The sequence below is a fragment of the Sus scrofa genome, chromosome X (genome assembly GCF_000003025.6).
Source record: "Sus scrofa isolate TJ Tabasco breed Duroc chromosome X, Sscrofa11.1, whole genome shotgun sequence".
Taxonomy (NCBI): domain Eukaryota; kingdom Metazoa; phylum Chordata; class Mammalia; order Artiodactyla; family Suidae; genus Sus; species Sus scrofa.
In genome coordinates, this window is record NC_010461.5 from 21,373,249 (window position 1) to 21,395,887 (window position 22,639).

A 22,639-nucleotide genomic window follows, 5' to 3' on the forward strand; every position below is an offset into this window, starting at 1 on the left:
GTGTTGATTCTTCCTATTCATGAACATAGACTATCTCTCTATTTATTTAGTAATTCGACTTCATTTATCAGAGTTTTATAGTTTTCCTCAAATAGATCTTGACATTTTGTTAGATTTATACCTAAGTGATTAGTTTTTCTTTTTTTTTGGGTCCTAATGTAAATAGTGTCATGATTTCAATTTCAAATTCCACTGCTTTGTTGTTGGTATATAGGAAAACAACAGACTCTTTCTTATTAACCTTATATCCTACAACCTTGCTGTAATCACTTATTAGTTCCAGGAGGTTTTTGTTGTTGTCATTGTTTTAAAATTTTCTACTTATGCAATCATACCATCTGCGAACAATGACTATTTTATGTCCTCTTCCTCATCTGTATATCTTCTGTTTGCTTTTCTTCCCTTATTTCATCAGCAAGGACTTCCAGTACAGTGTTGAAAGGAGTGGAAATCCTTGCTTTATGTCTTAATGGGAAAGCTTTGAGTTTCTCACCATTAAGTATGAAGTTAGCTGTAGGTTTTTTGTAAATAGTCCTTTTTAAATTGAGAAAGTACCCCACTATTCCTAGTTTACTGAGAGTTCTTTTTTACATCATGAATTGGTGTTGGATTTTGTCAGATGCTTTTTCTACATCTATTGATATAATCCTATGATTTTTCTTTTTTAGTCTGTTGACGTGACAGATTACATTAATTGATTTTCAAACAATAATTTTTCAAATAAAACAAATGTATATGTTGCTGTGTCAAAGTTTGGCATAAAGAGGAAAAATATTCCTTTCCCTTTCCATTATTTCTAAGCAGAAACCCAACATAATGAAATATATTCTCCAACCACTGGGAGACTTAAGCTACTTTTTCCTGGGCATATTCCACTTGTACCCCTGTTAAAGAACTGATAGGTATTACACAGTTAGGATAATTGTAGCACTTTATCAAATTGGCAGATACTCAGTAATCATTTTTGTCCCCATTAGGCAACAGTGGATTCAAAATAAAAGGACATCTGTTGTTGTTCTTACAGCTGTGTCTGAATTGAATGGCGCCAGCACTCATCTTTCCTGACAGTGGCTGAACCAGAGGAGCATTGACATTTTTCATGATGATAGCTGGATATAAATACTTGGATCATCCTGGAGACTCCACTGTCCAGCCCAGTATTTCTCTTTAGCCAGTTCCTTCTCCTGCTATATTTGTAAGCTCTAGATTATTTATAAAGCTGTGGCACAAGTATTAAAACTCAAGAATCAAAAGACCCCCTAGTATTATTTCTGTAGTTGTGAGCCAAGGCACATAAAGAAGTGCTTTTAAACTTAGGAATATATTATTTCACCTTTAGCACATGTAAATGCACAATATGCTAAATGGCTTTTTAAGGTCAATAATTAATTATGCAATGACCCAGTTATGAAAAAATAATTCATGAGGAAATGGTAAGATCCTTTACTATTGTGAGGGTTGGTTTGTTTTTAACTTTATTTATTTTTATATATTCTTTTTTTTTTTTTTTTTTTTTTTTTTTTTTTTTTTTAGGGCCACTCTAGCGCCATATGGAAGTTCCCAGACTAGGTGTCAAATCAGAGCTGCAGCTGCCAGCCCACACCACAGCCACAGCAATGCCAGAACTGAGCTGCATCTGTGACATGCCCCACAGCTCATGGCAATGCTGGGTCCTTAACCCACTGAGCGAGGCCACGGCTCCAACCCACATCCTCATGGATATTAGTTGAGTTTGTAACCTGATGAACCACAACTCAGGAACTCTGTTTTTAATTTTAAATAGATTTGTATACCCACATCTTAGAGGTGACAAAAAAGGAATTATTTCATTTTTATTAGATTTTACTGCATTCAGTGTAAATATAAAGAAATAAGATGTTTAAAACTATTCCATATTTTAGACATCCAAATAACTTTATTCAAAAATTTTGCCCTGGGAGAAGGTACTTGTTAGATGAATGTTATCATTTCTCAAACATTTTCGAAAATGATTTTCTGGAATTTCCTCGAAGCTAGTTTGTGTTATGCAAGAAACTAGTGAAAGTATATACTGACATATCAAACTAAAGCACACTTTTTCAATCTTTAGAAGCAAAACCAAAGTCACTTGAAAGAATTTTGTATTTTAAGCATAGTAAGTATAAACTGAAAGTAGTAAAATCATATTAGCTAAAAGTCTCTATTTTTAACTGATTTCTAGAAGTGTCTATGTAAATCAATGAAAGATTTGAATTGTTGCCATTAGAAAGAAAGAAGTGGAGGAGTTCTCATTGTGGCTCAGTGGGTTAAGAACCTGGATATAGTGCCCATGAGGATGCAGGTTCAATTCCTAGCCTCACTCCCTGGGTTAAAGATCCAGCATTGCCACAAGCTGCAGTGTAGGTCACAGATGTGGTTTGGCTCCCTCGTTGCTGTGGCCATGGCATAGGCTGACAGCTGCAGCTCCAATTCAACCCCCAGCCCGGGAACTTCCATATGCCGCAGGTGCAGCCATTACAAAATTTTTTTTAAAAGAGAAAAAAAGACAATTGAGAATACTGATGTATTCTGGACATAGGACAAAACCAGCAATCTATGTTTTAATTTCATGAAGAATCAGTTTTTGTCTTGGCTCATACATAATTGCCTTGCATGTTAGTGTATATTCAGAGGTTTCTGGAATTAATTAATCTTAAAAAGTTAAGAATTCACTTATAGTCTTGTTGATGTTATAAATTTACTTAGTAAGGCTTTCTTTTTATAATCAGTACTAAATGATACTTCAGCATAGCTCCTGCCCAAGTGATTAAAAATATAGAATGCAGGCTAGATGATACGAATTTTTCTGATTATATATTCCTATCTTGGTTTGAAGATCCTCCCATATATTTATTTTCTACTGTGTATCTATGTAACTATGTATCTATAAATGACCATGTGACTATATTATATATATAATAAAACTGTATAACCATATGTAATGATATATATATCTACATATAGTAATATATATCTAATTATATGTAATATAATATAGTATATTCTCTCTCTCTCTAGTTCTTGGCATGTGCAGAAGTTACAAAATGGTAGTCTTTGGTTCACATTTGCTTTTGTTTGTTGCGCAGAATGTTGGCTTACATAGTTTGAATTATTTACAAATCAGATTTAATTAAATTAATTAATTTATTTCGATTTATTTTATTTTATTTTATTTTTGAGCAACACCTGCAACATATGGAGGTTCTCAGGCTAGGTGTTGAATCAGAGCTGTAGCTGCCAGCCTGTGCCACAGCCATGGCAACACCAGATCCAAGCCATGTCTGTGACCTACACCACAGCTCACAGGCAACGCCGGGTCGTTAACCCACTGAGTGAGGCCAGGGATCAAGCCTGCATCCTCATGTCCTAGTTGGGTTCGTTAACTACTGAGCCATGATGTGACTCCGGAAAAAAAATAAAATCAGATTTTAAAAATCCAGTTTTCTTGCTTCTTTTGACCAGTTAGAAGGTCTGACACACTGTCCTCACAACAAGAAGTCAGGTAGAACTGAGGGAAGGGTGTGCCTATGGTGTGGGCCTTGCGTCCTGCTGTTCACCGCAGTCCTCACCACTTCCTTATACCTTCCTGACATAGAGGCTTAGGGTCAGTTGTCATTTATCATCTAATGCCAGGCCTGAGCTTGAAATCCTTGATCTGAGTCTTATTGTGGATTAAGATTTTAAGCTTCTGGTCGATGGGGAAGGTTTTAAGCAGGGGCATGACACGGTGTAGATTTCATGGAATTGTGACTGGCTTATTTTGAGGAGATTATTCAGCTCCTGTAAGGATAGAGTTTGTACACAGTTACTTCTTCAAGCCAGAGGTAATTGTTACTTACTGTCTGGCAGGTTGGTGATTCTCCCCCTTCACTTTTTGGCCAGAGTCGAGTCACACTGTCTCTGATTGCTCTTAACCAGCCCTTTTTGTATATTTGTCTACTGACTGTGCTTTTCTTGTTTTCTAGGGCTGCAGCCCATTGTGGAAAACTCTGATGTCGAACTCCTATGGCTGTATAAACACCAGAGCTTAGTTCAGGGAGTCCCTCAGATTGCCAACAAGTATGAACTGAATGATGACACTGTTCGAAATGCCTTCCTTGCTATTCTCCTGCATGACCAAGTATCCTGGCTTTTTAGATGCAGCCATTAAACATTAAGGTGACAAAAATAAAGCTACTATGACAGAATGACAGTCTTGCTTTTGCTGGAACTAAATGATGCAAATGCCCTTAATTAGATTCAATTCCATATGCCTAGAGAGTAAACTTTCTTCTCAAAAGATAGAATACTAATGTCTTGTATTGATGAAGGGCCTTTCATCTGGGACTTTTCCCACGTGGTTTACAAACCAATATGGCATGGTTAAAGCAAAGCAAAGACAACTTCAACCACAAATGGAATGTAATGCTTAATGGTCTATAACAAAACAGTAGGGCAGGAACTATAAAGAGCTATTGAAAACATCATTAATGTTTATCCTGAATATAAAGTATCATTTAAAACCTGAAGTTAAATTTTAAGGAAAGTTTTTGGTGGAGTTCTTTGGTGGCTCAGTGGGTTAAGGATCTGGCATTGTCGTTACTGTGGCTTAGGTCACTGTTGTGGCATGGGTTTAATCTCTGGCTTGGAAACTTCTGCATGCCATGGCCATGGCCAAAAAAAAAAAAAGTAAGTTTTTGGACAGTGAAAGCTAGCTGTTTTAAGTTCTGAGGACAAAATATGTAATCTTCCAACATGCAAAGTATATTGATATACTTGATCTGCAAAGGGAATTAGAGAATGTGTCTTGATGTCTTTAAAGAATGGTGGTGGGGGGGTTCCCATCATGGCGCAGTGGAAACAAATCCGACTAGGAACCATGAGACTGTGGGTTCGATCCTTGGCCTTGCTCAGTGGGTTGGGGACCCAGCATTGCCGTGAACTGTGGTGTAGGTTGCAGACTCGGCTCACATCTGACATTGTTGTGGCTATGGCGTAGGCAAGCAGCTACAGATGTGATTAGACCCCTAGCCTGGGAACCTCCATATGCTATGAGTGTGGCCCTAAAAAGACTGGTGGGGGGCAGGGTTGGAAGAGTGAGAACAGGGGTGAACTAAGGCATTTCATGCCCTACCATGCCAGTCCTTATAGTGATACCGCAAGATATATATTTTAGGAGCATTGCAGAGATGAGAAAACTGGAGCTCAGAGCAAGTGAGGCATTGTCCCAAGTTGTTCAAGTGTTTGGGAATGTGGCTCCTTGTCTGGGAGTGTGACTTACTGTTTCATAGTTATCCTTATCATTCTTGCAGAGCTCTAGGGTCCTAATGCAAGTAGTTTCTTGCCTCCATATGCTAGAGGGTCAGAGGTCCTTGTCTACTGCCTATGGTTTGTCCACCATGAGCAATAGTAAGTTGGCTAGTAACCTCTGCTTGCCTTCTCACCCTGTCCCAGAATGTCTGTTATAAAACAATCTCCTTTTACCCTCATAAGGCAACCAGTGAACTCATTCTGCTGCCTTTACTATTCCCTCTCCTTCCTCTTCTTTTGATAGCTATGTTATATCTACATTGCCAGAGTATAGAACAATTATATGTCACTCTTATCCTCATGTAAAGAAGAACATTTTTTAAAAAACTGAGATTCTTGCATATTGAATTCAACGACTTCATTTTTTGCTACTCACATTTAAGATGGTATATCTGTAGTTTTACAAGGAATTTCCTGAGGGTTGGACTGGGATGGCTTTCCAAGCTGCAGAAATCTTGGGCTCCTCGTTTACTGTTACTTTGAAGTATTAAAAACCATGCTTGAGGTTCCTGCCATGGCACAGTGGGTTCAGCAGTGATTGCTGCAGCTTGGGTCACTGTGGAGATGTGGGTTTGATCCCCAGCTTGGTGCAGTGGGTTAAAAGATATGGCGTTGCTGCAGCTACTGAGTAGGTCACAGCTTGGCTGGGATTCAATCCCTGGCCTGGGAACTTCCATATGCTGTGGGTATGGCCATAAAATAAATTAAAATGTAAAAAAAAGTAAAAAAACAAAAACCATGGTCTCTTAGTGTAGCCATCTCTCCACTTATTTTTGAAAATTGCCTCGGTTGGCTTCCCTCCCACCACCCCCTGAATCTGGACTGTTTTTTTCTCCCAAAGTTTTTTCCCAGAGCTGTGTCCTCATTGTGGGATTCTCCTTTCTCAAGAGCCTGTGGGATTGGGCTCCCCAGCAGTAGTCTTGCACTCACCTCAGGCAGGGGTCTGAGAAGCCTCTTTTTTCCATTGTATTTCTCAGAATAGCCCACTGAGCCCTCCATTTCTGGGAAGGACACCTTCTCTTCATGGTGATGATTTGCTAGTAGTTTCTGGATTCCCTGGCTCTTTGAACTGCCAGAATTGTTTTTGTCTTCCCTCCTTTTGTGCAGAGTGGCTGCTCCCACATTCCTCTAGCATCTAGCTTATGTTCTGGATTCATGGAGATTCATTTGAATTAATTTCTTTCTTACATTACCCTACTTGATTTTTCTATTTCTGAGAGGAGTGTAGAGAGATGAACAGTCCCCACCAACACCTTGCCAAAGGACAACCCCCTCTTAATTTGTCTCCCTGCTTCTGCTCAGCCTCACCGAAAAGTCTACTCTTAGCAGGAATGTGCCTGCTAAGGCTAAGTTAGACTGTGTTTGCTTAAAACTCTTCAGTGGCTTCCCATCTTGTTCAGAGAAAAGCTCAAGGTCCTTCCCAGGATCAGTAAAGCCTCCATGATCTGGCCCTCATTACTCTCTCATCTCATCTCCCTCTACTCTCCTCTTGCTCTTTCTGCCATTCCATTTCTCTCCAAAAAATCTGACCTGCTTCTAACTGGGGCACTTTATATTTGATGCTCTCTCTGTCTTAAATGATCCCAAGATACCCACTTGGTCCACTCCCTCACTTGCTTCTGCTCTTTTCTCAGATGTCACCTTTTCTGTGAGACCTTATGTGACATTCTTATCTGAATGGCTTTGCTAGCACCTTCTCTGCTTACTTCTTCTCCTTAGTACCTACCACTCTTTAACCTTCTCTATATTTTACATATTATTTTGTTTATATTCTGTCTCCCCACTAGGCAAGGGTTGATATATTTTTGGTTTATTGCTGGATTTCTAGCCCTTAGAATACCTGACAGAGTAGTTTCACAATAAATATTAGTTGAATGCATTAATAAGGGCAGGAAAATAGGTAAATTATGCAATAAAAGCAGAGTGAAGAGCGATTATATCTGGCTAGGCATACGAGACAGGGATAAGACAAGTGCTGACTTTGAACTAGTTATTGAAGGATGAGGAGGACTTAAACAGGTTCATCTGCTGCTGCGATTTAAAGAAGTCTGCATTTATTTCAGACAGGCATGTGACATATTAAAGAGGTAGAAACAACAGGGTAGTAAGGCAGATGAAGTTGTTCAACTGAGGCCAAGTTTGAGAGCAAACAATTTGGAAGGTGATGGGTCTACATGTCTGGAAGGCAAATGTTAAGTTTGGATGGGGCTCTGAACCTTTTGGGGTTCTTGATGGCAAGAAACATAAACCAAGTTAGGCCCTCATAAGAAGAAGGAAATTTGCTGGAAGAATTGGGGTTTATAGAGTTGATAGGAAGCATCTTAGGCCTTCTGGCCTGCTATTATAAAAATACCATAAAGAGTCTGGCTTATAAACAACACACATATGTTTCTTACAGTTCTGGACGCTGGGAAATCCAAGATCATGACGTTGGCAGGTCTGATGCCTGGTGAGAGCCCACTTCCTCATTGATGACTGTCTTCTCACTGTAATCTCCCATGGCAGAAGGGGCAAGCCAGCTCTCTGAGGCCTCCTTTATAAGGGAACCAATTCCAACTAATCACCTCTCAAGTGCACAGATTACTAAGCGCACTTTGGAACCATGGAGGAAGGTGGCTGAGTGTCTCTGCCACGTGGGAAAGTGAACCACAGGTAATCCAGTTTTTGTCCCCAGCTTAATTCATTCTTGTCTTCTTCCTCAAATGTCCTCTTCTAGTGTATAAATATATTCTCATGGAATCAGTCACAGTCGAAGCCACAATCCTAAGAAGCTTTAATATTTTTTGTCATTTTGGGCAGTATGCTATAAGGTGGAAATTTAAATCTCTCCTAAGGCTGACTCTAGGTATTGTATGAAACAATTGAATACCGATGTCCAGATCATAGAATATAGTCATTATGTTATAACCAGACATCTCGTGTATGAAAAAAACTTGACCTTGCTGTGCTCCTATTCTTACTGCCCGAGTCTGCCTTGTTTTCTTCTCTTTTCTTTTTTCTTTTCTTTTCTTTTTTTTTTTAAGAGCCAGTGGTCTGTATGTGGAATGCTATTTATCACAATAATGTAATGAATCGTGATTGTCAGACATATAGCCCCTAAATGAATCAAACTGAAGATTCACTTAAAGATGTACACTTTGTAGAGTGTTTTTTCCCCCCTTTTCTCCTTTATTATCATGAAGTAGCATGTCAGAATGCATCAGTAAACCGATTCTGCATTGTATTTGTGTGTTGTTTTATAAAATGAAGTTAATCTTGAATGATTATGTTTGGTAGCCATTATTTTCATTAAGGAGAGTTGTCATCTCTCACATATGTTTGTCTTTGGTTTGTCTAGGTCTCTGCCAAGTGGTATAAGGGATATATTACATCGTCCTGGGAGGATTGCAGTCTAATTGAGGAGAAAGAATAGAGGCCCATAGCAGCCAGATTTAGTACAATAGGGCTTAGACATTAATTATGCACTGTCATATCATTTCTAATCATTTTGTGGGTGTTGGAAGCAGTTTATGAACTGGAGAATCACGGAAGTATCTGTGGACATTTGGTTGCGGAACTGCGATTTATATAAAGTGGGGGAAAAGAGATGAAAATTCTAGGATAGAAGAACCAAAAAGAAAACACAGGGATGAATGTGTGTGTTTGTGGCAGGAACAAATGAAGAAGTAATGGAAGGGTTAAAGACCCAGATTTGAGAGCCTGGGTGTCATAATGAGATAAATGCAAGTTCAGTGGGAAAGGAGAAAGTGGGATTCAAAGGGAGCATTTTGTTCAGGATTTTAGGGAAACAGTGATTTGTGTTGAAGTCTGCTTATAAGCTGGCATTTCCTTCATGGCAGATTTACCTCCTTTGTAATATTTTTCAGATTAGGCTCTGCATTTTCCCTTTTTCTGAGAGGTGTGTAAGTTTGAGTGTGCATTGATTTAGCATCCAGTGTTTTAACAGATGTTTATTTTGTCTTGCCACAAAGACTTAATGGGTATCTTCTGTGTTAAACAGACTATGTTGAAATTTGATCCAGAAAACAGATTTAGAGGTTACCTAGTCCAGTATCCTCTATAGTGACCTCCACCCACAATGCCGTTCCTCCCACAACTCTGTGTTCTTTTGTTTCTAAAGGCTTTCTATGACTTTCTTCAAAGGGATGGCCTTGGGCTACTGGAACCACTTTGCCCAGACACAGAGGGCTGGAGGTGCCTGGGTGGTTAGCATTGCTGTTCCTACCCCTAACTCCAGCCGGCGGCGTCACGGAACCAGGACCAGTGACTGACAGGTATGAATGTGAAAGTTCATCTGCCTTGACTCAAGTTGAGACAGTTGAGGCTTTATTTGTGTGAGCCAGACCTCCACTGATCAGGCCCAGGCTGGGAGTTCACCTGAGGTCACACCCTTGTTTGTTTTTTTCCCTTTTTCTTCCCCCCACTGCCTCCCCCAGTGTCTTTTCTGGGGGTGCTTCATAAATCACTGTCGCATGAACTCATCATAAGGTGCTTTGGGAATACTGACCTAAGACATTCTCATTTCACTGTGGGCACACTGAGGCCTATTGTCATTAGCCCATGTGCCCAAAGTCATCACAGCCTAATTTTGGACCCAAATCTCTTGATTCCATGTCCGTGCTCTTTTAACTTCCCCTAAGTAGTTCTCGTTACACAACAGACACATAATAGTATTCTACGGAATGGATGAATAAATGGTGAATGCACTGTGTGCAAGGCATTTTATTAGATATTTAAGAAATAATTCTTGCCTTCCAGAGCTTAAAAAGAAGAGAAGGGATAAGGCTAATATTTATTATTAAGTGGATAAGAAGGAAATATTGCTATTGGAATCCAGAAGAATATGGGGGAGAGGGATTGTGTGTGATTAGAGCAGGCAAACAGCAAAAGCATGAGCGAGAGAGATGCAAAAACAGTGTGCCATCTGGATTAGAGCCGATAAGGTTAAGTTTAAGTAAGAGTTTACTTCAAAGTTGTTGACATTTTTGTGTCCCCATGTTTTGTGTCAGTTTTTTTGTCCTAATGTTTTCACCCATCATTGGGAACATTTCCATATTATTATGAAATGGCCTTCAACACCACTTTTAAATGAATGTCATTAATATATAGTTATAATGAATATATTTAATAACATTCCTATTATTGAATATTTAGATTTCCAAAAATTTCTGATTATGGAATGACATTGCATTAAACATTTGCTTACATTTCTAAGATGACTTGTCAAGGATAAATTACTAAAAATATAGTATTGGGTTAATTTCTTTGAGCATTCCTTAGACATTGCCAAATTGCTTTCCAGAAATCTTTTCTCAGTGGGACATGGCTAATGGTTTCTCCTGAAGTTCTAGTATTTCTTTCTTTTTTTCTTCTCTCTCCCTGTCTTTCTTTCTTTTCACTTTTAAGGGCCTCACATATGGCATATATAATTCCCAGGCTAGGCATCAAATTGGAGCTGCAGCTGCCAGCCTATGCTACAGCCACCGCAAACGCCAGATCTGAGCTGCATCTACAACCTTTGTTGCAGTTTGTGGCAACACCAGATCCTTAACCCATGGAGTGAGGGCAGGGGTCAAATCTGCATCCTCATGGATACGAGTCAGATTCTTAACCTGCTCAGCCACAGTGGGAACTCCGATTGATGTACTTCTTTCCTTTTTTTTTTTTTTTTTTTTTTTTTTTTTTTGTATTTTTAGGGCTGCACCCACAGCATATGGAAGTTCCCAGGCTAGGGGTCAAATTGGAGCTGCAGCTGCTGGCCTACACAACAGCAGGGCAGAATCAGCGCCACATCCGTGATCTATACTGCAGCTCACGGCAATGCCAGATCCATTGAGTGGGGCCTGGAATCAAACCCGTGTGCTCATGGATACTAGTCAAGTTTGTCAAATTTGTTATAGCTGAGCCACTATTGGAACTCCCTTTTTTTTTTTTTGTCTTGTATTTCTTAATTCACAAAATATTTACTGAGCACTGACTAAGCGGGAGACCACATCCTAGGTGACACCTCATTATTATGTAGAACTCCTTATTGGATTTTCTTCCTTTACCTTTTTTTCCTCTCTACTCACAATATTCAAATTGAGCTTTTTCTTTGTCTCATTAGAACCATGAACACATTGGTTTCTGTGTGGGAAAGAAGGTTGAGAATCTCAACATTCAGCACCTGAACTTGAACTCCTGTGTTTTCACTGCAGTGCCTACCTTCAAACTGGCCTGCTGTCACTCAGTCCAGAGGTCTGGAGGTGTACTCTTGCCAGAGAATAAGTCTCTGTTCCTTTGAAAAAAAGAGGGGAGGACCACTGGCCTGACTGCTGAGTAGGGGAGGGCACCTGTGAGTATAACTCACCGCTTCTTTTTTTAAAACATGGTTTTATTCACTTAAAGTATTAAATTCAGTAGTTTTTACTGAATTCTCAGAGTTGTGCAACCAACAATGCGATACATTTGAGAACACTTTTAGGAAATAAAATCCTATACCCGCTAGCAGTCTCTTATCTTTCTCCTGTACCTGCCCAGCCCTCAGTAGCCACTAATCCATTTTCTGCCTCTATGGATTTGCTATTCTGGACATTTCCTATAAGTGGAATCATATAATGTACGATCTTTTGTGACTGGTTTCATTCACTTGGGATAATGTTTCCCCTCTTCATCCATGTTGTAGCATGTGTCAGAACTTCACTCCTTTTTGTGATCAAAAAACATTCCACTGTGTGGAATATATCGTCTTGTTTTTTTCATTCATCAGTTGATGGACATTTGAGTTGCTTCCACTTTGGGAGTTAGGCATAAGTCTGCTATCAATATTCATGTCTAAGTTTTTGTGTGGATGTGTTTACTTTTGGTAGTGGAATTGCTGGGTCTGTTCATAACTCTGTGTTTAGTCATTTGAGCAAGTGTCAGATTGTTTTGCAAACTGTCTGCACTATTTTACATTTACAGTGGATGAGGTTTCCACTTTTAAATTACTTCTTAAATAAACTTTCCAGCAATGTTTAAGTCCTACCTCCCTGTCACCTTTCCTGTCATTGCCTGAGACATCTGGGGTTCTGCAGTGTTGCACTGTTTCTCTCTCCTGGCTTGGCATGCAGATATATCAGTTACTACTCATCTTTTGGCTTTCCCATCTCCAAAATTGTGTGCTGCTGTCTTTTCCACATTTTTTTTTCTTGTTTATGTCCATCTTTTTTCCCCCTGTTTTATCCATATACTCTCATTTCAGTGAGAAGATTTCAAGGTTTGAAGGTGTATCAGACCTTAGCACTTGTGTTCAATCTACCAGTTTAAACTAGAAATCCCTTCAATCTCTTTCTTTTATATTTATTTATTTATTGGAAAAGGTAGACTAGTAATAACTGCTTTTTATCACCAGGTTAAATCATGCAGTTACAAAGTAGTTAGAAATTTCTGAAAGGATTTTATTGTTAAAAAAACCCTCATTCTTACATAAATAATATCTAGTACTTTGTTGGGACACTACTGCTCAAAGGACCTGGTCAAATAACTTCCAAACAAAACACAAACCCATGTTGTTTCCAGTCTACTGGGAATGAAGCTGTGTGCAGAATTTGAGGCCTCTGAAAGAGGACTCAAAGTTGGGCCAAGTTGGGACCATTTGTTCTCTCTTTTTTAAATTCATATAAATTTTTAACTCATTTGATTAAAAAAAGCATTTAGAATATGATCCCACTTAATGAGATGGTCTCTTTCTATCTTTTCCTGTTTATGTTTCCCTGTCTCTTTCTCTTTCTAATCTATGTATGTACCTACCGACCTCTTCATCCTATTTCTACAGGTATAGAGGGAAGTGTGGCATATTGTTCACCTAATATTAACAGTGTTTATTTTTATTTGATGTGATTTGGGGTAATTCCTTGCTTTCTAAGACTTTTCCATGTTCCTTATTTAAAAAAATAATGAGCATGGATAAATTTTATTAAAATGATAAAATAGTTATGCAAACCTTCCCCCAACATTTGATGTCAAAGAGGTTAAGGGATCAGGATGCCTCAGAGAGCATAAATAACAACCTCAAATAGAGTAGAGGAGATGAAGAGGCTAAAGACTAAAAAAAGATTATTATTCCTCCATTGTAGGCTCTGCACCTATGTTTTCAACTGGAAACTTTACATCTCAGGGGGAATCAAATATATATCACACATATACCATATGATGATTTTAAAATAATAAGTAACAAGATACTTACTGGTGTCTCTAGAGACTCATGTACAACAGTCTCTGAGGTTAATGAAAACTGTATTTATAAAGTTAAAGCTATAATTTGGCCTATTTTATAAGAATAGCATAAAAATAACATAAGAAACTTTTTCAGGTAAAAAATATTTATTGTATTTATTGTGCAGTCTTTATGACAGATACCAATATGAACATGCATGTCTTGAACATACCTTGTCAATAGATAATTGTTTCTTGGGAGGAAAATCCAGTATCACCTACTCAGGAAACTTTGTCTCAAGTGCAGAGTGAAATGAAGCTTAGTAGAAGAAGGAAACAAATGAGAACAGGAACCTTTTTTTCAGCATAAACTTTGCCTCTCACGTTGGGCTTGTGTGGAATTATACCTCCCAGTTCTGAGTCCTAGACTTCGGAAAGCAAAATAACTTTGTCACCTGAAAGCTGTAAGTCAAAGATAGGAATTCATTGCCATGTATATAGTCCTGAAATCCAAATCCCAGTACTGGTCACCCTGAGTGAGAGTAGGCCAACTCCTTTCCTCCTTTTTATTTCCTTCTATATTCCTTTATTTCCTTCTAATTGTGCATTTTCTCACCACATTTTCTTCCAATTCTAATTCCGGTTTTTTCTACACATCAGTGAAATAAGTTTCCATCTACGGTAGTGCAGAAAGGGTGGTTCAAGAACCACCAGCATCACTTTCACTTGGCATCTTTTAGAAATGCATGTTGTCAGACCCCTACTGAATGCATATTGCTCAACCCCTACTGAATCAGAAGCTCTGGGATGAGTCCCAAGAATATGCATGTTTATTAGTTCTCCAGGTGAGAACCAGCAGGCTACAAGATACCTGGGAGACATTTGGAAGAGATGATGAAAGTGTCAGTTCTTCATGGGTCCTTTATTTTTGCTCATCTTGTGAGCAGAGGTAATGACTGGCCTTTGTTCTGGTCTCTCTTTTTTTTTTTTCTAGGATGTTTCACAACCCTCTGGAGAAGAAGGCAGGTTTACTTACTGTCCAGTATGATAAAAAAAACTTTCTGCCAGGGCAGTTTCTAACTGCCCATTATAAAAGATTCAGGTTCCCTAAGCTTGGGGTTCCTTAGCTGTGATTCAAACCCATTGCATGTGAACATCCATTGGAGCTCCTCTGTATCATCCAAAGGGGCACTTGGAATGAGAAGAATTGACACAAACATGATATTCACGATGCTGGCTGTGGTTTGGGTAATGTAGTCCTTTGTCTCTGATCCAGGAATCTCTTGTCCTCTGCCAGCATCTATGAAACTGTGGCAGATTAGTTTGTCAGCTTGCAAGTAGGGTAAAATCTCAGACCTTTTCCAATTCTTTTTTTTTTTTTGTCTTTTTGCCTTTTCTAGGGCCGCTCCCATGGCATGTGGAGGTTCCCAGGCTAGGGGTTGAATCGGAGCTGTAGCCACTGGCCTATACCAGAGCCACTGCAACTCAGGATCCTAGCTGTGCCTACAACTTACACCACAGCTCACAGCAATACCGGATCCTTAACCTGCTGAGCAAGGCCAGGGATCGAATCCACAACCTCATGGTTCTTAGTCAGATTCGTTAACCACTGCTCCACGATGGGAACTCCCTCCAATTCTTGATAAATAGCTCTTCACTAATATAATGTGGTACAAGGCATTTTTTGGTTTGTTTTAGAAATCCTTGCTTTATGTTAGGATATTAAGTCTCTAAGCATTCCTTACTGAAATATAGGATTATTTGGGAAGTATGACATTGGCTGCCAGTCTCAATTTGTTTATCAGATAAACTAGCAGGTCATGAGAAAATAAAAGGTTGTTTTTAAAGAGTTGAGAAGTGAGAGAAGAAGGAAAGAAAAAACAGCAACAAAAACAAATTCAAAGCAATTAATAAAATGACAATAAGAACATACATATCAATAATTATCTTAAATGTTAATGGACTAAACGCTCTAACCAAAAGACGTAGACTGGCTGAATGGATACAAAAACAAGATCCATATATATGCTGTCTTCAAGAGACCCACTTCACTTCTAGGGACACATACAAATTGAAAGTGAGAGTATGGGAGAAAATATTTCATGCAAACAGAGATCAAAAGAAAGCTGGAGTAGCAATACTCATATCAAACAAAATAGACTTTAAAATGAAGACTATTTTCAGGGACAAAGAAAGTCATTACATAATGATCAAAGGATCAATCCAAGAAGATGTTATAACAATTTTAAATATCTACGCACCCACCACAGGTTCACCACAATATATAAAGCAACTGCTAACAACCTTAAAAGGAGAAATTGACAATAACACAATCATAGTGGGGCAGTTTAACACCCCACTTACAGCAATGGACAGATCAACCAGACAGAAAATCAATAAGCAAACATGGGCCCTGAATCATGCATTAAACCAGATGGACTTAATAGATATTTATAGGACATTCCATCCAAAAGCAACAGAATACACATTCTTCTCAAGTGCACATGGAACATTCTCTAAGATTGATCACATCCTGGGCTACAAATCCAACCTCAGTAACTTTAAGAAAACTGAAATCATATTAGGCATCTTTTCTGACCACAACGCTATATGACTGGAAATCAACAAGAAGAAAAAATCTGCAAAAAAAGGCAGACACATGGAGACTAAACAACATGCTACTAAACAACCAATGGATCACTGAAAAAGTCAAAGAGGAAATAAAAAATACCTAGAAGCAAACGACAACAAAGATACGACACTCCAAAACCTATGGGAAGCAGCAAAAGCCGTTCTAAGGGGAAAGTTTATAGCAATACAAGCCTACCTCAGGAACCAAGAAAAAGCCCAAATATACAAGCTAACTTTACATCTAAAGCAGCTCTAGAGAGAACAGACAAGACCTAAAGTTAGTAGAAGGAAAGAAATCATAAAGATCAGAGCAGAAATCAATGAAATAGAAACAAAGAAAACCATAGAAAAGATCAATGAAATGAAAAGCTGGTTCTTTGAAAAGATCAACAAAATTGATAAACCCCTAGCCAGACTTATCAAGCAAAAAAGAGAGAGGACTCAAATCAATAAAATCGGAAATGAAAAAGGAGAAGTAACAATGGACACCACAGAAATACAAAGAATCATAAGAGACTACTATATGCAACTATATGCCAATAAAACAGAAAACCTAGAAGAAACGGACAAATTCTTAGAAAAGTACGATCTTCCAAGACTAAACCAAGATGAAATAGAAAAGATGAATGGACCCATCACAAGAACTGAAATTGAAACTGGGATTAAAAAACTTCCAACATACTTAGGTTGCAACAAAACAAAGGGTGGGGAAAAAATGTAATTGTAATGTATACATGTAAGGATAACTTGATCCCCTTGCTGTACAGTGGGAAAATAAAAAAAAATGAATTCTGTGTAAGTCAACTATATTCTAATAAAAATCATTAAAAAAAAAAACTTCCAACAAACAAAAGTCCAGGACCAGATGGCATCACAGGCGCATTCTATCTAACATTTAGAGAAGAGCTAACACCTCTCCTTCTGAAACTACTTTAAAAAATTGCAGAGGAAGGGATATGCCCAAACTCATTCGATGAGGCCACCATCACCCTGATACCAAAACCAGACAAAGATATCACAAAAAAGAAAACCACAGGCCAATTTCACTGATGAACATCGATGCAAAAATCCTCAACAAAATACTAGCAAACTGCATCCAACATACATTAAAAGGATTGTACATCATGACCAAGTGCGATTTATCCCAGGGATGCAAGGGCTCCTCAATATCCACAAATCCATCAGTGTGATACACTACATTAACAAACTGAAGAATAAAAACCATATGATCCTCTCAATAGATGTGGAACAAGCCTTTGACAAAATCCAACACCTGTTTCTGATAAAAACCCTTCAGAAAGTGGGCATAGTGGGAACCTACCTCAACATCATAAAGGCCATATATGACAGACCCACAGTGAACATCATTCTCAATGGCAAAAAGCTGAAAGAATTCCCGCTGAGATCAGGAACAAGACAAGGATGTCTGCTCTCACTACTACTCTTCGACATAGTTTTGGAAGTCCTAGCCATGGCAATCAGAAAAGTAAAAGAAATAAAAAGAATCCAAATTGGAAAGGAAGAAGTAAAACTATCACTATTTGCAGATGACATGATACTATACCTAGAGAATCATAAAGACTCTACCAGAAAACTGTTAGAGCTCATCCATGAATTTGGCAAAGTCGCAAGATACAAAATTAATACACAGAAATTGATGGCATTTCTATTAACTAACAATGAAAGAGCAGAAAAAGAAATTAGGGAAGCAATCCTGTTTACCGTCGCATTGAAAAGAATAAAATACCTAGGAGTAAACCTACCTAAAGAAACAAAAGACCTGTGCTCTGAAAACTATAAGACACTGATGAAAGAAATCAAAGATGACACAAATAGATGGAAAGATATGCCATACTCTTGGATTGGAAGAGTCAATATTGTCAAAATGACTATACTACCTAAGGCAATCTATAGATTCAATGCAATCCCTATCAAATTTTCACAGAACTTGAACAAAATATTTTAAAGTTTGTTTGGAAGCACAAAAGACCCAGAATAGCCAAAGACATCCTGAAAAAGAAAAATGGAGCTGGAGGAATCAGGCTCCCAGACTTCAGACTATACTACAAAGCAAAAATCATCAAAACCATATGGTACTGGCACAAAGACAGACATATAGATCAGTGGAACAGGATAGAAAGCCCAGAATTAAACCCACGCACTTACAGCCAACTCATCTATGACAAAGGAGGCAAGAATATACAATGGAGAAAGGACAGCCTGTTCAATAAGTGATGCTGAAAAACTGGACAGCCACATGGATAAGAAGGAAATGAGGAGTTCCCGTCGTGGCGCAGTGGTTAACGAATCCGACTAGGAACCATGAGTTTGCGGGTTCGATCCTTGCCCTTGCTCAGTGGGTTAACGATCCGGCGTTGCCGTGAGCTGTGGTGTAGGTTGCAGACGCGGCTCGGATCCCGCGTTGCTGTGGCTCTGGCGTAGGCCGGTGGCTACAGCTCCGATTCAACCCCTAGCCTGGGAACCTCCACATGCCGCGGGAGCGGCCCAAGAAATAGCAACAATAACAACAACAAAAGCAACAACAAAGACAAAAGACAAAAAAAAAAAAAAAAAAGAAGGAAATGAGAACACTCCCTAACACCATACACAAAAATAAACTCCAAATGGATTAAAGACCTAGATATAAGACCAGACACCATCAAACTCCTAGTGGAAAACATAGGCCAAACACTCTCTGACATAAACGACAGCAACATCTTCTCAGAGCTACCTATCAGAGTATTGACAATAAAAAGAAAAATAAACAAATGGGACCTACTCAAACTTCGAAGTTTCTGCACAGCAAAGGAAACCCTAAACAAAACAAAAAGACAACACACAGAATGGGAGAAAATCCTTGCAAGTGAATCGACTGACAACGGATTCATCTCCAAAATTTATAAACACCTCCTACAGCTCAATATCAAAAAAACAAACCACCCCATCGAAAAATGGGCAGAAGATCTAAACAGACAGTTCTCCGAAGAAGACATACAGATGGCCAAAAAACACATGAAAAGATGTTCAACATCACTCATTAGTAGAGAGATGCAAATCAAAACCTCTATGAGGTACCACCTTACACAGCCAGCCACATCTTCGAAAAGTCTACAAACAATAAGTGCTGGAGAGGGTGTGGAGAAGAAGGAACCCTAGTACACTGTTGGTGGGAATGTAAATTGGTGCAACCACTGTGGAAAACAGTATGGAGATTCCTCAGAAAACTAAAAATAGAATTACCATTTGATATAGTAATCCCACTCTTGGGCATCTATCCAGAGAAAACCACGACTCGCAAAGACAAATGTACTCCGATGTTCACTGCAGCACTCTTTGCAATAGCCAAGACATGGAAACAACCTAAATGCCCATTGACAGAGGAGTGGATCAAGAAGAGGTGGTACATATACACAATTGAATATTACTCAGCCATTAAAATGAACAAAATACCAGCATTTTTAGCAACGTGGATGGACCTAGAAGTGATCATGCTAAGTGAAGTCAGCCATACAATGAGACACCCACATCAAATGCTTTCACTGACATGTGGAATCTGAAAAAAAGGACAGACTGAACTTCTTTGCAGAGCAGATGCTGACTCACAGACATTGAAAAACTTACGGTCTCCGGAGGAGACAGTTTGCGGGGTGGGGGAATGTGCTTGGGTTATGGGATGGAAATCCTGTGAAATTGGATTGTTATGATCATTATACAACTACAGAGGTGATAAATTCATTTGAGTAATAAAAAAAGAGAAGCGAACATATCTTGAAAAGAGGTACAGTGGATATGGTCTACCTCAGAGGGATGCCCTAGAGTGGAAAGGACCAGAAGACACACTTTTGTGCTCTGAAATTTTGCCTGGAGCCTGTTCTGCCAACATCCATCTCAGCTGGACACAATGCACACTGATTTCCTATAATTCCCTTCCTCATTCACAGTGAATCAAGGGCATCTGCTGGCAATGCTGTGGATTCTGTTGTTTGCAAACAGCCAGTAAACATCATCTATTGTCTGGGCTTTTTGGAATGGAAGTTGTTATAACATGGGCAATAAGAAGGTTTACCATGCAGTGAGGGAAGTAGAGGGGAAAAGAGCTAATAAAACCGAGAAAAGGACAATAGGGAGATTTCTGTGATTACCAATTTGTGCTGAAGCAAATTTGGCCCATATTCATTCTTCACTCTGATAAGTCCACATATGAAGTGACACACAGGTAATACAGAAATACTTCTTTTAAAGCATAAATCACATATGTGCATTTGGAAGCACCATCTCAATGACCTGGAGTGAAATTTTTGGTTCAGTACACATTCCAATTAACTGAGGACTTACAATTAAATGTGGAGACCAGAATTTTTGCATGCCAAACTTGGATATATGGTCTGACAAATACATGTTTACTTATACAATAATAGAAAATGTGAAATTAAGATAGTCTTGAAAAAGCCTGAATAGTCACCATATGATTAAATCATGGACATTTAAACAATGGTAGAAGTTTTAGATGCTAAAATACATTTAGTCCTAAAATTTAGAACACACTTTATCTGTTGATTAGATGACCTCAGGGTCACAATTAAACACCAATTACAAATTTTTGACTCTTAAGCTATGTGAGTTTATGTCTATTTTGGATAAATGGTGCTTCAGTGGGTACAGTTTTTGTTTTGCTTTGTTTTCTTGGTTCTTTAGTTCTAACGGTAGCTGTACTTCTGTCTGGTTCTCTGAGAAATGATGAAGATTCTCATTGGAAAGCTTTGTACCATGTCTGAGGGCTTAACTGTAAATTAATTTCTGGTTTGGAGTCTATGCCATATGGATGTCTGAAGTGACCTATATAATTATAGTCATAATAATAAAAAATAATCCAGGTCTGTCCATGAAAGCAGAAACTACCCTGTCTGCATATTCTGTCTCTATTGTGTCCACCTGCTATCCTGCCCTACAGTAGTTACTCTCAAAGGACTTAGAATTTTTGGGAAAAGGAGTTTTCAAGTAGCAAAATCCCTTATTTAATTGTCCTGATGATAGTAAATATGGAAAACTTTAACGGAATCCTTCTGACTGAATTCATTGGTTCCACGAAGGACACTAATGAAACTATGATAGCCCAGAAAAAAGCTTCAGAAATGTCTAAAGTTTAAAACCAACACCTTATCCTACTGTATAGCACAGAGAACTATATCCACTCTCTTGCGATAGACCATGGTGGAAAATAATATAAGGGATTGTATATATATATATATATGTATGACTGGGTCACTTTGTCGTACAGCAGAAAATGGCACAACTTGGTAAGTCAATTCTGCTTCAGTAAAACTTTAAAAAATGAAAAAAAAATAAAACCAACACCTTATGTTATATTTAAAGTTCACAGATTTCTAAGTTCAGTATTCTAAACTTCAGAGGACTATGGTATTTCAGAGTAATACTTGTCATGTTTACTCTTTATAAATGTATTTATTCATTTATTTTGCCAACAAATACTTCTTGGATTCCTACTATGTGTATCACTTGATCAACATTAGGGACAAAAAGTTTAAGGAGTTAAAGATCCCTACTCTTGAGTAGCTCAAAAATTTGGTAGGAAAACAGTGATCTAACAGATGATTACGCACACTAATGCTAAATGCTATAATGCAGATAGGGACAAAGCCCTGTGGAACTAAAAGGAGGGTGAATAATTTAGCTTGGGAATAGGACCCAGAGAGGAGGTGACGTCTGATAGCTGAAAAGGGAGCAGTGTTCAGGATTATCCTAGGAAGTGTGGGTTATTCCTTTCTGTAGCAGCAGGAGTAGAAGTAGCTAAGAGTAGCTAAGAGTATCAAGAGTAGCTGTTAGTTAGAAGGTATTCACTGAGTGCCAGGCAAAACACTAAACATTTGGCATGAGCTATCTTCATGTGATATACCCAAATCCCAAAATGATAGATGCTGAGAGTACCATTTTACGGAGAAACAGACGGAAATTTTAAGAAGTGAAGTAACCTGCCCAAGATCACATAGATAGGAAAGAGTAAATTTTGGATGAATGAGTGAAAAAAATTGTATAAGATTTGTAGATTTGGAATTGAAGCATCTCACCGTCAAATTGTAATATCCCATGAGAGATCACGTGAGTGGTATAATATTGTCTAAACCATTTTCGTGGCATAAGAGATTTCAACTTATCTTTGCAAGGAATCTTTACCCTCCCTCAGGGAAGTTAGCACTTAGCACTTCAAAGCATTCATGTTCATGGACTATACCAACAGGGCCCTAACATCCTGAATGGGACGGGGACAGCTGCACTCACCTATATCAACCCAAACTGAAATGGATTTTGTTTGTTGTTTTGTGCCAAAATACCATTTCTTTTTTGTCTTTTGTCTTTTAGGGCCGCACCCGCAGCATATGGAGGTTCCCAGGCTAAGGGTCTAATCGGAGCTGTTGCTACTGGCCTACGCCACAGCCATAGCAATGCCAGATCCAAGCCGCATCTGGAACCTACACCACAGCTCATGGCAATGCTGGATCCTTAGCCC

The 22,639-nt window shown here is 38.6% G+C and overlaps 1 long non-coding RNA gene across 1 annotated transcript in view; it reads left to right on the forward strand.

Moving 5' to 3' along the window:
• The window catches only part of LOC110257768, a 160,461-nt gene extending 150,754 nt beyond the window's left edge, over positions 1–9,707 (forward strand). Inside the window, exons 4-7 of the long non-coding RNA XR_002340734.1 lie at positions 1,025–1,195; positions 3,984–4,176; positions 7,706–7,959; positions 9,451–9,707. This is a non-coding gene — a long non-coding RNA (uncharacterized LOC110257768). The remainder of the gene's footprint in view (positions 1–1,024; positions 1,196–3,983; positions 4,177–7,705; positions 7,960–9,450) is intronic.